General features: G+C 37.3%; 1 protein-coding gene across 4 annotated transcripts in view; it reads left to right on the forward strand.

The window, feature by feature from the left end:
* Positions 1-14,946, forward strand: part of LOC127417555 (glutamate receptor 3-like) — a 165,788-nt gene that overhangs the window by 128,711 nt on the left and 22,131 nt on the right. The window lies entirely within an intron of this gene.

Below are 14,946 nucleotides of genomic sequence, written 5' to 3' on the forward strand. Positions count from 1 at the left end.
ACACTCCTCATAAGATTTTACCTTGTGTAATGAAGTCAATCAAATGAATTAGGTGCTGTTCACACAGAACATATTCTTGCATTTAAAAAAGCTAGACCCATCACAACAAATGGAACAGAGTGCAGGTGTCTCGAGATGAAGTTCTTTTAACTTGACTTAATGCTTTGCTCCTGGGCGAGACGCTGAAAAAACAAGAGATGTGACACAATGGTCAAATACATTCGTATAGCACGTTTACATAGAAAAACTATTTCAAAACAGTGTAGATGGACGCAAAAACTGTGTTCTGATTGAACAGCATCATAAATTCGTAACATTTTAATGGACATGTAAGCGTCAAATTTCTCAGAACAAGAGCACACATTTGCACACTAGATAATGCTCCGATAAGGTGTGAGATGGGTTTTGAGGGTGTGGAAAGAGGTCTGTTTGTAATCAAATGTGAATACAGAGAATTCGATTTCTGAAAGCACAACTGGACCTACCTCTCTGACATTCTCATTGGTCAATGAATGCCTGTGTCAGAGTGCATTTCAGTGCATATAAACTTTTTGGTCCATGAAGGAACATAAATATTGCAAACTCAAGGGTAATCAAAGGGATTAACTGATTGACTGGTCACATATAATTTTCAGAACCCATGTTTTTCATTTCCCTGGAAATGTTTTAGAAAGACATATAGTATGTTCAATGTGTTGATGGCTAAACGATCAACACTAACGTACAAAACCTGTTAAATGGACTCTATCTCTTGCAGCTTCATTTTCTTAATTTTGCAAAATTTAAAATCCTACTCTAAGGTAACAACCTAGTCTCGTAGAATCAGTGTCCCTAAATTTATTTAGGAAACTCTATAGCGCAAGCTGGTTGTTTCACATATGCAATCTCATGCCAATCAACTTGTATTCACCAATTATGTCAAACATATAAATAGCCTTACCTCAGTTCTGTTACCAGCAAGCTGATCTCACTGCACAAGCTATGAGAGTTTTCCTAGCACTTTCCCACCTCCTCCCCAGCACCACAAGTCTAGATCTGCTTCACAGGGATCTATGTATGTTTTGTTTCATCTGCAGCAGCATGTATTACATGCTTGTCATAGCATGTCTGTATATGCTCTTCAGCAGCAGAATCAGCGTGAGCAGATGTACTCCACCAAGACCAAACCTCTAACTTGTCATGTCTTTAGTAATAAACATCTTTTTAGAAAAATAATAATTCCGGGAGTTGTCATGTCTGAACGTTTCTAAACCTAGATTTTTACAAAATAAGTTTTACATGTCTTGTTGTATGTATCGCTGCAGTTTCAGGTGAAATGAGCACTAGAGGCTCTACAACAACAACTTTTATTCACTTCCAACACAAATCTTATTTTTCACCCTGTTCCTCACACAATGCTATCTTCTAACATCTAAACACTTTTACTATAGTGCATGACTTGTAAGGCGATACATTTTAACGTTTGCATTACATAACCAGCTGCACATTTCCAAGCTTCTACAAACTTGTTTGGTGTCTCAATTGATAGAGTGTTGCAGTTGCGATGCAAAGGACCGTGGTATGAGTCCTGAAGAGCACACTCTCGACTCGTAAGATGAAGTGTTTTTATGGCACTATCAGTTAGGTTTAGGTTTAACCTCCTGAGACGCGAGCATGACTGCTGTGTGCATTTTCCATTTCTTTTTGCAAATAGTTTTCCTAAAAATTGATGTCCACATACACTCACCGACCACTTTATTAGGTACACCAGTACACCTACTTATTTATGTGATTAACTAATCAGCCAATCATGTGGCAGCAGTGCAGTGTATAAAATCATGCAGATACAGGTCCGGAGCTTCAGTTAATTTTCACATCAACCATCAGAATGGGGGAAAATGTAATCTCTGTTATTTCGACCGTGGCATGATTGTTGGTGCCAGACGGGCTGGTTTGAGTATCTCAGAAAGTGCTGATCTCCTGCGATTTTCACACTCAACATTATCTAGAGTGTATTGAGAATGGTGCCAAAAATTTCCAGTGAGCGGCAGTTCTGTGGACAAAAATGGCTTACTGGTCCAAGCTGACAGGAAGGTGGCAGTAACCCAAATAACCACACGTTATTACAATGCTATGCAGAAAAGCATTTCTGAACATACAACACTTCGAACATTGAGGCGAATGGGCTACAGCAGCAGAAGACCCCTCCGGATACCACTATTGTCAGCTAAGAACAGGCAACTGAGGCTGCAGTGGGCACAGGCTCACCTAAACTGGACAGTAGATGATTGGAAAAACATTGCCTGGTTTGGCAAATCTCGATTTCTGCTGCAACATACAGATGGTAGGGTCAGAATTTGGCATAAACAACATGAATCCATGGATCCATCCTGCCGTGTGTCAACGGTTCAGGCTGGGGGTGGTGCTTTAATGGCGTGGGGAATGTTTTCTTGGCTCTCATTAGGCACCGTAATACCAATAATACCAATAGAGCATCGTTTAAATGCCACAGTCCACTTCAGAATTGTTGCTGACCATGTGCATCCCTTTATGACCACAGTTTACCCATCTTCTAATGGCTACTTCCAGCAGGATAACACGCCATGCCACAAAGCACACATCATCTGTGTAAAACTGGTTCCAGGAACTTGACAATGAGTTCAGTGTACTCCAATGGCCTCCACGGTCACCAGACTTCAATCCAAAAGAGCAGCTCTGGTATGTGGTGGAACGGGACATTCGCAGCATGAATGTGCAGCTGACAAGTCTGCAGCAACTGTGTGATGCTGTCATGTCAGTGTGGAGCAGAATCTCTTTGGAGTGTTTCCAGCACCTTGTTGAATCCATGCTATGAAGAATTCAGGCCATTCTGGGAGCAAAGGAGGGTCCTACTCAGTGTTAGAGAGGTATACCTAATAAAGTGGTCGGTGAGTGTATGTGAACAGCAGGACTAAATTGTGAAATTTTAAATAATACCAAGCTATAGAAAGTCACATTTTGTTTCATGAAATTGTTTATTAAGTGTCCGTAAATGTTGGTTATTGATGTTTTTGAGACGTTACAGACACTGCAGATGATTTTCTGTATCTATGTACTGATTACCATTGTCCCATGTCTGCCAACCATGTTAAGTGGTCTAAACATCATCTGCAGCCTAAAACTGAACTTTTGACCGGAAGTTTGAAGTGAATGCACTTAGCTGCATAGGAAAGCTATAGAATGCTCCCTTGCTCCCTATTTAGTGAGTGACTTAACCTCCAGTGTGCTGTCTGTTTGCACTGGTCTCAGAACAGTTTGAAATGCACCTCATTTTCATCGTAACTCCATGTAAAGCCTCTGAAAGCAACATTTTTCAGCTTTTGGATGAACCTATTGATTCTCAATGTGAAAATGCACAGTAAATACACAGAAATGCATTTACTAATGTTAATGAATTGAACCGTATTGTACAGTGATAACAAAATAAAATATTAAAAAAATTATATTAAAATGTAGTGAAATGGCCCATATATGTGTTAATGTTGAAAGTTTTTAAAAATAACTAACATGTTTTTTCAACTTTTTACGGAATAATGTCCCAAAATCCACATATGTGGATATCATGTTTATCAGCGCGCTCACGCGCTAAAATGAATGGATTTTTTAAAGCGGCATATCAAACAAAACTAGAGACTCTACTCTTTACAACCAAACAGGTTTCAATAAAGAGGCACTTTTGTTGGTGCTGTGCCCATAGAAGCGCTTCACAGAAATCAAGGCCATGCTGTTGTCATGTGATATGGTGCACCAGCAGTTTAACCCTGAAATGACATTGTAGATTGTTGTGAACAGTATTTGGTCAGTTTAAATTAATTTAAATTATGCACTGCATATAGCAAAACCCAAAATACAATGTCCACTCATGTGGACGCGGGGTCGCACGAAGTTAAGTTTTAGGGTAGGGAGGTCGGATTTGTTGATTTAAAACTCGATAGAGCATTAACCTTCATGAACTTCATCTGTTTGGGAGAAAATTGAACTCGCTTTTAGCACCACACAGTGGACATTTCACTTTAGGGCTGCTGCGATACATGTAAAGAATCACGTAATATGATTTTGCAAAAATGTTGCCACAGTCGTATAATTTTCATGGGATCAGGCTGTAAGGTTCATGCCGGTGCACCATCTAGACCAACAGTAAACAGAATAAACCAGCCTAGAAATGGTCTAAGCTGTTATTTGTAATTGAAAGGCCAATGGAAACTCGTTGCAAAAAAAGACTGCCAACACCTCTCAGAACTTTCTCAGAGTGTTCCCTGGGTTTCTCTGAAACAACTCACCTGCTTGTTAATGCTGCTCTTTGGGCCGAAAGAGTCAGTTTGTTCTGTATATTACAGCACATTTTAATGAAGCAGTCATTAAGCCAATGTACATGATTGCTGTAGGTGCTGTGCACAACCTTGAGTCAGCCCGAGCTGCTCAAGCAAAGGAGGTAAAGGCAGGCAGGCGTCTCTGAAGCCTAATCAAATCTCACATATCGCCCAAAGAGGTCAGCTTGCAAAATATAATTAGTTGCTTTACCTGGGCCAGCAAATTGTACATAATGAAAAAAGGCCCCTAGGGTCAAATATAGTGCACTTGAAAGACATTGAGAATAAAGCATGCAATTTGTCTAAGACATTAAAACTGACATCGCAATTAGGCCTAAAATTAAATATCTTCATGATTTGTTAATATGTATACATCCATTTCGAGGACCGTTTACCCAACTTGTCACTTGCATGTTTGCATGTCAGTTGTTTGATGGCATTAAAGGTTTGCACGTCAACAACTAAGGGGTTTTGGAATCTCAAATATTTTATATAATGAGTGTCCTAGTTACACTCGAAAGCTTTCCGATTTGAAATGACACGTGTGAACCGTTATTCCGGGGGACTTTTAATTAAAACTACAGAGGCCTGACGGGGGGAAAAATCCTGATTAATGGGGGTTCAAGCTCTATTTTAGATCTGTTTTCAGGAGAAACATTCCAGTTTAATTAGAGCCAGATGGCAGAAAGCAGATGCAAGTTTTAAATCAACCGCAACATTTGGAGCGAGACAGATGTCATCATCTTTGACATTAACCCAGAGTTATGTGGTGACAGGGGCGTGCCCGAGCGGCGTCTGGGCAGAGTGAGGCCGGGGGAGATGAGTGCTGAATGATTTCCACCTGTGCTTCACACCTGTCTCGTGTTCCAGTGAGGAGTGACGGGAGTATGTAAGGAAAGGAAACAGTGGCAGACGAGAGAGAGAAATGCATGAATCCGAGTGTGTGTGTGTCAGCAGGCTGAAAAGCAATGCTGTTGTGTATGTGTGTTTAGTTATTGTGCTGAAAAGCATGTGTTTATTTAGTGGGCTGAAAAGCCAACCATGTTTGTGTAACCGGTCCTACTCAACCCGCTCGGAGCGGGTTTCGAACCGGCATCTCTAGCATGGGAGGTGGGCGTGCTAACGATGATGCTAAAGGCTACAGCCTCTAGTATCAGTTGCTAGTGCGCCTCTTGAGACCAGGGGAGTGAGGTTTACACATACTGCACAGCTATTACATACCAGCTGGCTCCTGTTACATTTGTATTGCTGAAAAGTGTGATTAAAAGTGACTTACGTTGGATTGTTCACCCAGCTCTCGCTTCCTCCTTCCCAACTGAGCAAAAAAGTCAGAGATTTGTCACAAATTTATATTACACTACTTCATATATTCAATTAATACTGCCGATCAGTCTCTACAAGTATACTTGGCTGCAGCTTGCTGAATGAATAGGTCCTTCTCATTGCGCACATGCTGGTCTCTCTTGCACGATTTCGCTTTTGACAGTGCTTTAGAGCATAGTGAGTAAGTGTTTTTGGGTGATATTAAGAGATACGGCAGCTTGCCCGTATCTCTCCCACACCTGGCTAACCACTTGCGGGTGAAGTCTCCATTTTCCATATAGTAAATCCGCTCCCATGTTTATTATGCGTTGAGTGTAATGAACAAGCGTGTACTGCTCCACACAGTCAGTGTATGTGCTAGGATGTGCTGTCGAGTCGAGCATGCACCTCCTGAAAATTTATATATGCCAATTTTAGCCACAGAAAGTGGGGAAAAACATTAGTGAAGTTTCAAGAATTAAAGAAAAAAATGGATAATGCATTAATTGTGCATTAAACAAAAACTATTAATCGTAGAAATAAGTGCATTCAATTTCTCAGCCCTAGTTCCTTCGCAATAAATTAACCATGGTTTTATAGTAATATTCTAGTAACCATGACTGTAGTAATTATGTTTATTTTTTACTAACATTAATAATAATAAAAAAAATCATAATTTTTGGGGGTGGAAACCATGATTTGGATCAAATTAACTATGCACTTCACTAAAGCAATAGTGTAGTATACATATAGCAACCATGGTTTCACTATAGTAATATTGTAGTAGCCATGACTGTATACCTATGGTTAATCTTGTGGTTATGTGGTTTTACTACAAATACCATGGTTAATTTTTATAAGGGTGAACCATGGTTTTACTACAGTAACCATAGTTGCTATGATATTTGTAGTTAAAGCATAGTAACCACAAAATTATGATTTTTAGTACCATTATTAATTTTGGTTTTCCTGTATTATTATTGTGGTTTCACTGTGTTTACCATGGTTAAAATATGGTTACTGGAGTAAAAATTTGTAAATTTTGTAAATTTTGTGGTGATTGTATAAATACTATGGCTACTATAGTAAAACCTTTTTTTAAACATTTAATTTATTATGAGGGAACCCAAAATAATTGCGAGGGCACTATTTTAGAAAAAAATTCCCTCCCTGTCCTCTAAGTGGCTCCGTACAAGAATCAGTCAAAGCTAAGCATTATGAGTAAAAGTTTAGACCCTTTATAAAGATAATTTGTATTTCATTTGAACAATTAAGGTCAGATAAGAGTGTTTAATTGCAGAAAAAGTAGGTACCATTTTAATTTGAACAAGAGGGAGAGGTAAATGAACAAGGTAGTGCTGAATACTTATGTTCACCCAGATAGCATAGAATAAATCTTTGAATGCATTTGTTACCGTTGACCAAGCAGCACTTAAATTCTGGACTCCAGGTTCATCTTATGTAAGGAATGGCAAGCCACGTTTGACTGAGAGCTGTATCCCTTAAGAGATGAATTATTAAATTTATTATCAAGGAGATATGGTGCATGAAATCTTTTTTAATATTTAAAACTATCGCTCTGCCACTGGCCCTGAGCGCTATCTGTAATGACTGAGAGAGAGTTCAGGGTAGGCCTACAATGAACGCTCATATAGTGATGCTGTATAATTTTTTTGTTGCAAATTTAAGGAGAGTTTTTAAATGTTCAAATAAAGGAAGTGTAATTTAGTTTGTAAGTATTTATTCACCTCTCAAGCACTCACACACAAACATGAACATTATTGTATTGGAAGAGTGCAGACAGTGTTTTACGACAGTGGATAATGAGTTATCTTTGATCAATATCTTCTCAAGGTGCTCACATCTGTTTCTCACATAAACAACATCAGCTGAGTCAGGAGATGCCTGAGGTTCACCCCATTAAAATATTCCAGGATGCCCATATTCATCAAGAAGATTAGGGGTTCACTTTGAAAGTTTAATTGGAGTATTATTAATATAAGGAATACTATCTATGTTATAAGCAAGTTTTGCTAAAGGGGCATGTGTTCATGTCATGCAGTTGTATCTGAGATACAATTAAGATGATGAGATGTAATTTATTGATTAACCGAGGTGATACTAAAAAAAAAGTACCATGCTACTACCATGTTTTTTTATGCATGGTACTGTACCATGATAATATCATGCTAATATGGACATGTACCATGGCAATGCCATGTTTTTTTTTACATGTATCATGACAGTATCATGACAGTACCATGGAGTACCATGTTAATGCCATGGTACGTGAATATGCTAATTATCACTACTTAATCTCACAAAGTGACCTGGTCACATTTACTCCAAAAATGAAAAGAAAGGAATCAGAAATTATATATACTTCATGAAAAAAATAAAATAAATATATATATATATATTTACTGCAAAACAGTATTTTTACTGCAATACAGTATACAAACATGACTGTATTACAGTAATGAGAATCATCATTAAACAAAATAATGAGAAACATAATACCACACACAGGGTTGGGATAATTTGATCACAAAGTAATTAGCTACTGTAATCTAATTACTTTTTATTCAAGTAGTGTAATGCATTACATTTTAAATTCTTGAAATCAGATGTCAGTTACTGACTTTTAATTAAGTTGAGTCATTTTAAAGAATTCGTAAAATTTAAAGGGGTCATGACATGCCTTTTTTAAAATTATTTTAATAATTTAATAATTTTTAAAAAGAGGTTCACTTATAATATTAAGACATTTTTATGCACAAAAAACAGTCATGTATTTGTAAAACATGATCATTTTGCACACTCATTCTGACCCTCTGTCAGAAACGCTCAGTTTTGGTGCTGCTTCTCCTTTAAGACTTGACAGTAAACGCCCACTGTTCTGATTGGCTCTCTGCTCTTGACTGACCTGCTCTATCCTTGTCATCTCACTGCTCACCACAACTGGGCAGTTGTGATAAGTTAAAGTAGGCGTTGATGTGCTGTTGTGGAGGTGGTCAGATGCAAATGTCAACCAGTGTGACATCACAATGTGGAGGAAGTAGAGGATGAATTGTTTTGGCAACTTGGTTTCAACAAATGCTCATTTGTCAGTGAGGAGGAAGTTTTGAGTTCTGAAACTTTCAGTATATTTTATAGTGTTATAGTAGTATATGTTAAAAGATCAAAGACAATTGTATTCCTCATGTCATGACCTGTTTAATGATTTTAAAGAATTTGTCATTTGTAGTGAATTACTTTCAAGTAACTTACTGAAAACTGATCAGACACAATGCAGTAACGAGAAATGGGGGGTTAAGGGTGCTTAATTGTCCTCAAAATGATTTAAAAATTCTAACTGTCCTAATAGACGACTTCATTATCTTTATACAAAATATGATTTCTTATTTCTGTTTTCTTTTGATTTTGGAGTGAAATGTGACCTGAACATGTTCTTGACAGCTTTCGTCAGAACAATCTTACAGTGAGTTCTGGTTGTCTGGTTGGTAAAAGAGTTGCCCTTTGTCATCAGGTTTGTTTAGGTGTTTCAAATTACCAGAGGTGTATAGTAATGAAGCACAAATACTTTGTTACTGTACTTAAGTACAGTTTTTAAATATTTGTACTTAACTTGAGAATAAATATTTCTTTGGAATTTTACTTTCACTTCACTACATTTTGAAGAGAAAATTAATACTTTTACTCCGATAAATTTCTCCAGACCCTTTCGTTACTTTTGCGACTGAACATCACAATAAAATAACAAGCTGTATGTGCAAAAATGCATGCAGAACGGCGATAGTGATGTGTGATTCGTTGAAAGAATCATTTGAGTCTAATCTTTTAAATTTGATTCCTTTGAACTGAACAAAAATATTCAAAAAGTGGTCTGAAGGATTCATTTTGCAAATCACGAATCTGAATCAAAATCACAAGCAAAGCCAGATTACGTGTTCTGTCGTTTGTCTCCACTGGGGAAGACAAGAAACTGCTCATGTGAGTTAAAAAAAAATAAAAATGTATAATTTGATAAGTTTAGGCTTAAACATTATGAAAGCTGTTAAATAATGAAGTTATGTGCGATCAGTCTCCCGCCTTTCCAGTAGACATGTTCATATAAAAGTCAATCACATGCATTTACGTTTTACATTTAAACGAGATATGATGTGTTTGAATAATTACCCGCGCTCATGAAAATGTCCAACAATATTTATTTTTATATTTTATGAAGATGTGAACGGCAATTTGCCTAAGCAAACTGTTTTTCTGGTGGTTGCTAAAGTGTTATATTTCCTTTGTTGCATATTTCTGCTACAGTATGTGGTGACTAGAGTTTTCTGGATGGTTGCTAGTGCATGCTATGCAGTTGTCAAGGTGATCTCTGCTGTGTTTTGGCACATTGCTTACAGTATGTGGTTGCCAGGTTGTTGCTATGCTGTTATTAAGATGTTTTAACTGTGTTTCAGCACATTGCTATGCAGTTGCCAGGGTGTCCTGGGTGGTTGCTGGGTGGTTGCTTATTGGCCAAATGAAAAGAGCCCACCCCCACAAGTCTCTGTTCTGGTCACTAATATGGCTCAACTCATTGTTCCAACCCACCTTCAATGTTCCAATTTTTATGGACTGTGGTGTTCATTTACACTCATCCCATAAATATGATCATTCTGATGTGACTTGAATGCACCATTAAAGGGATAGTTGGTTTAAAAAATAATAATTTAAAAAATCTCATAATTTTCTCACCCTCATTCGATCCAAGATGTGTATGACTTTCATTTTTTTTTCTCCAGAACACAAAAAAAAAAAAAAAAAAAAAAAAAGATTTTCAGAAGAATATCACTGTTATGTAGGTCAATTCAATGTAAGTGAATGGTGGCCAGACCTTTGAAGCTCCAAAAAGCACATACATGCAGCATAAGAGTAATCCATAAGACTCCAGTGGTTTCACCAATGTCTTCTGAATGGATCCAATTGGTTTTGGGTGAGAACAGACCAAAATATAATTCCTTTTCCAACTATAAATCTTGATATTTGCAGTCTCCTTGGCGATCAGGATTTCAAGCTCGATTACACTTCCTATAGCGCCATCTAGGGCTCCGCGCATGCGTCAAGCACTAGAAAGTGAAATCAAGCTTGAAATCATGATCATGCCTAGAGATTGCAATGGCAAGATATACAGTGAAAATGAGTTACAGTTTGGTTTGTTTTCACCCAAAACCAACTGAATTGCTTCAGAAGACATGGATTTAACCACTGTAATAGTATGGATAACTTTACATTTATGCATTTGGCAGACACTTTTATCCAAAGCAACTTACAGTGCACTTATTAGCAACCAGGAGTTAAGTGCCTTGCTCAAGGACACAATGGTGGTGGCTGTGGGGATTGAACCAACAACCTCCTGCTTACCAGGTCAGTGCTTTAGTCCACTACGCCACCACCACTCAAGTAACTTCATGCTCCTTTAATGTGCTTTTTGTGGCTTGAAATGTCTGGCCACCATTCACTTGCATTGAATTGACCTATAGAGCAGAAATATTCTTCTAAAAGTCTTTGTATGTGTTCTGCAGATGAAAGAAAGTCATACACATCTGGGATGGCATGAGTGTGGGTAAATGAGCACCACCAATCAAATAAGTTGCCATGGGTTTAATGAACTGTTCCGTAATTTATGCAACTTACTTGTACTTTTGATACTTAAGTAAATGTAATACCAGTTACTTTAATACTTTTACTTAAGTAATTTTCTCATGAGCTACTTTAACTTTTACTTGAGCCAATTTCCATGAAGGTATCTTTACTTTTACTCAAGTATGACAAATGGATACTTTATACAACACTGCAAATTACTTGAGCTGGGGAGACTGGTAGAAACGTCTAGCTACCCACTGCAGGCACATTAAAAACTAAAGCAGAGTCTATTTTCTGACCTTTCTATCTTTGTGGAGCTGTGTGGTCCGTCCGGTCCAGTCCAATGTTAGCCATGCAATGTTCAACTTCCATTCATGCATTTTAAACTTTTATAAGCGTTACAACAACTGAATGCTAAATGAATGTTGAATGTGCAAGAAGGGCTCAGGAAGCCGCTGAGCACATATATTATTTCTAATCCAAACCTATATATCACACATAACCCTGCAAGGTGAGGATGACTCCAGTGTTTCCCTAGAGCATGAAAATCAGTTTACAGCTGAGGAATTATGGGACAGGGCCACAATACCTTATACATTAAGCAGAATAATATGCCTGCACAGAAAATTCCATGCACCTCACCAAGGCCGTTTGGCACAGCAGATGATCCAACATCCTAAAAGTCCCATATACTTACATTGACGAAATGTTCGAACGGGCCAAGACTATTCAAAAAATAGTCAAAACTGTCAACTGTCCAAAAAAATCAAATGTAAACAAACACACAAAAGGCCTTTGCAGGTATATTAATTAAGCTCAATTGACAGTATTTGTTGCATAATGTTGATTACCACAAAAATTAGTTTTGACTTGTGAGGCACTTACAATGGAAGTGAATGGGACCAATCCGTAAATGTTAAAATACTCACCGGAAGTGTCCAATTACAAGTGATTATTGAGATAAAGCGAGTAATATCCGACTTATCATGTGATGTAGAATTTGCAGCGCTCATAAAATAAATGAACTGATATGACTCTAATGTGTGTACATCATTTTAAATAAATGAATAAAAAATAATGAATGCACCTTTAAGTACAGTACATATAACTAGAGAATCATGTCCGAAGAACTTTATGAATGCAACGGGTGTTATACAAAGAAAAAAATTCTCAGCCTGTTCAGCATTTTCTCACCTCAGTGGCATGTACAATATGACAATAGACTTTCACAGCAGATTTGTCCTCTGTAAGACAGTCGCACAAAGAGACAGCACAGCAGCTGGTGCCGTCACACTGAGCGCTGTTAAGTCTCCTCTCTAAAAACGACCTGTCTTTCTGAACGTGAGATAACTGTCCTCAGAAGTGTTGCTCTTCAACCCCTCTCACTGCTCTGAAAAACAAGAGTCGCAGTTAACACAGTCTTTTGCTATTCGAACTGAATCTAATGTGAGGTTTACATGCTAAGCTGTGCGTCTGTGATATGGCGTCTCGTTTATTGTGCAAGCTGAATGATTCGACCCCGAGTTTGGCACAGTGTAGACATCAGAATTTCTTGGCAAATCTGAAGTTAGGAGAAGGTGTGTCACTCTCTTGCTGGCTGTGATTGGGCCAGCCAAAAAATCTAAAGTTAACGCAAAGTTGCCGCAAATTCGCCATTCATTATTTTCACATGCAAATGAGCTTTGCGGCAAATTCTTAATTGGCGTCAAAGGTTTGCTGCAGGATCACCACTACCGGCGAAGAGTTGCAAATTTCTGGCAAACATTTGTGACAAATAGCAAGCTCATTTGCATGTGAAAATTGTGCCGACTTTGTGGCAAATTTGCCAGAACTATACATTTAAGGGGGGCATCTCCTATCTCTACTCCTGTGAATTTAAAAAATAATAATCTCAATTGTTGTTCCTGCATCTTCATCGGCTGAAGTGACATATTGAATTAAATGGAGATTAATTACAGTGCAACAACTGTTTTGACTCTCTTTTGTCCCGTCTTGAAAAAAAATTTAAAATCGCTTTAAGCTTTCCATGATAGTATTGGTAGTGGGGTTTGCATTGAGTCCACATTTCATGATGTAAGCATGTGTCCTGTGAAACTATAGTTTTATTACTATACCTTTAGTAAGGCAGCACTGTTTTGATATAACTAGCAAAAGTAAGTAAAACTAGCAAATTACTAGGAAAAGTAAATAAAAAAATCAAAAGTAAACATTCAGTAAGACAATGCGCCTGTAATGGGACATACTTCCATGTCATTAAAGTGTATTTTTATAGCCAACACACCTTGCATATTGTTTGTTTACATGTTAGCATTAGCATTTAGCTCCATTCATTACCTTAAAAGGTTAGTTCACCCAAAAATTAAAATTCTCTCCTGATTTACTCTTCAGCAGAACACAAATAATGATTTTAGAAGATTATCTCAGCACTGTAGGTCCATACAATGCAAGTGAATGGGTGCCAAAATTTTGAAGCTTCAAAATCCACATAAAGGGATCATAAAAGTAATCCATATGACTCCAGTGGTTAAATCCATGTCTTCAGAAGTGGTATGCTAGGTGTGTGTGAGAAACAGATCAATATTTAAGTAATTTTTTGTCATAAATTCTCCTCCCTGCAGTGGTGATATGCATGAAGAAGTTGAATCACCAAAAACAGAAGTAGGAGAAAGTGAAAGTGAAGGAAAAACTACGTAAATATTGATCTGTTTCTCACCTACACCTATCATATCGCTTCTGAAGATTTGGATTTAACCACCAGAGTCCTCTGGAATTCTTTTATTTTGCCCTTACGTGAATTTTGGAGATTCAAACTTTTGGCACCCATTCACTTGCATTGTATGGACCTACAGAGCTGAGATATTCTTCTAAAAATCTTCATTTGTGTTCTGATGAAGAAAGAAAGTCATACACATCTGGGATGGCATGAGGATGAGTCAATTATGAGAGAATTTTAATTTTTGGGTGAACTATCCCTTTAAAATTCCTCTTTACTTCACTTTTAGAGTCATACATAATGCTGTACTTTTCTTTAACTGAAGTGAACTATCACAAACTTCACTTCTGTTGCCAGAGTCAGTGCCTGGGACATTTAAAATTTCTGAGGGCTGCTAAAATGAGTGTGTGCATAATGTTGTCAATGTCTGAAGGACAGGGCAATTCACAGCTTTTTTAGACCCAAAAACCCTAAAACTATACCAAACGTTCAAAATAAAAAAAAAAAAAATCTTTACCTTCCATCAAAATAGACTACAATAAAATAATCAACTGAAAATGAACAATTAAAAATGAGAATTGAGGCTTCTGAAATTATAGTTTAGTTTATAATATATATATATATATATATATATATATATATATATATATATATATATATATATATATATATTTTTTTTTTTTTTTTTAATTAACATTTTATAATAAATAATTAAATTATTGGATAAATTTAAAAGAATATAATTTATTATATTCTCAAGATGGGACTCAAGATGGCACCGAGTATGGCTGCTGTGTTGCGAGCTCCGATACAACATGGTAGTGTTTTGTTTGTTTTGTTCACAATTCTTATGTTTTTTGTCTTGGATGTTGTCTGCCTTATTGTCTACGACAGACAAACACTTTTGGACATTGGTTCAGCAATTTCACACCGTAAACCGGACTTCAAATTCCTCAAAGCCGCCCCGCTGTTTAC

The sequence above is a fragment of the Myxocyprinus asiaticus genome, chromosome 27, assembly GCF_019703515.2.
Source record: "Myxocyprinus asiaticus isolate MX2 ecotype Aquarium Trade chromosome 27, UBuf_Myxa_2, whole genome shotgun sequence".
Lineage (NCBI taxonomy): Eukaryota > Metazoa > Chordata > Actinopteri > Cypriniformes > Catostomidae > Myxocyprinus > Myxocyprinus asiaticus.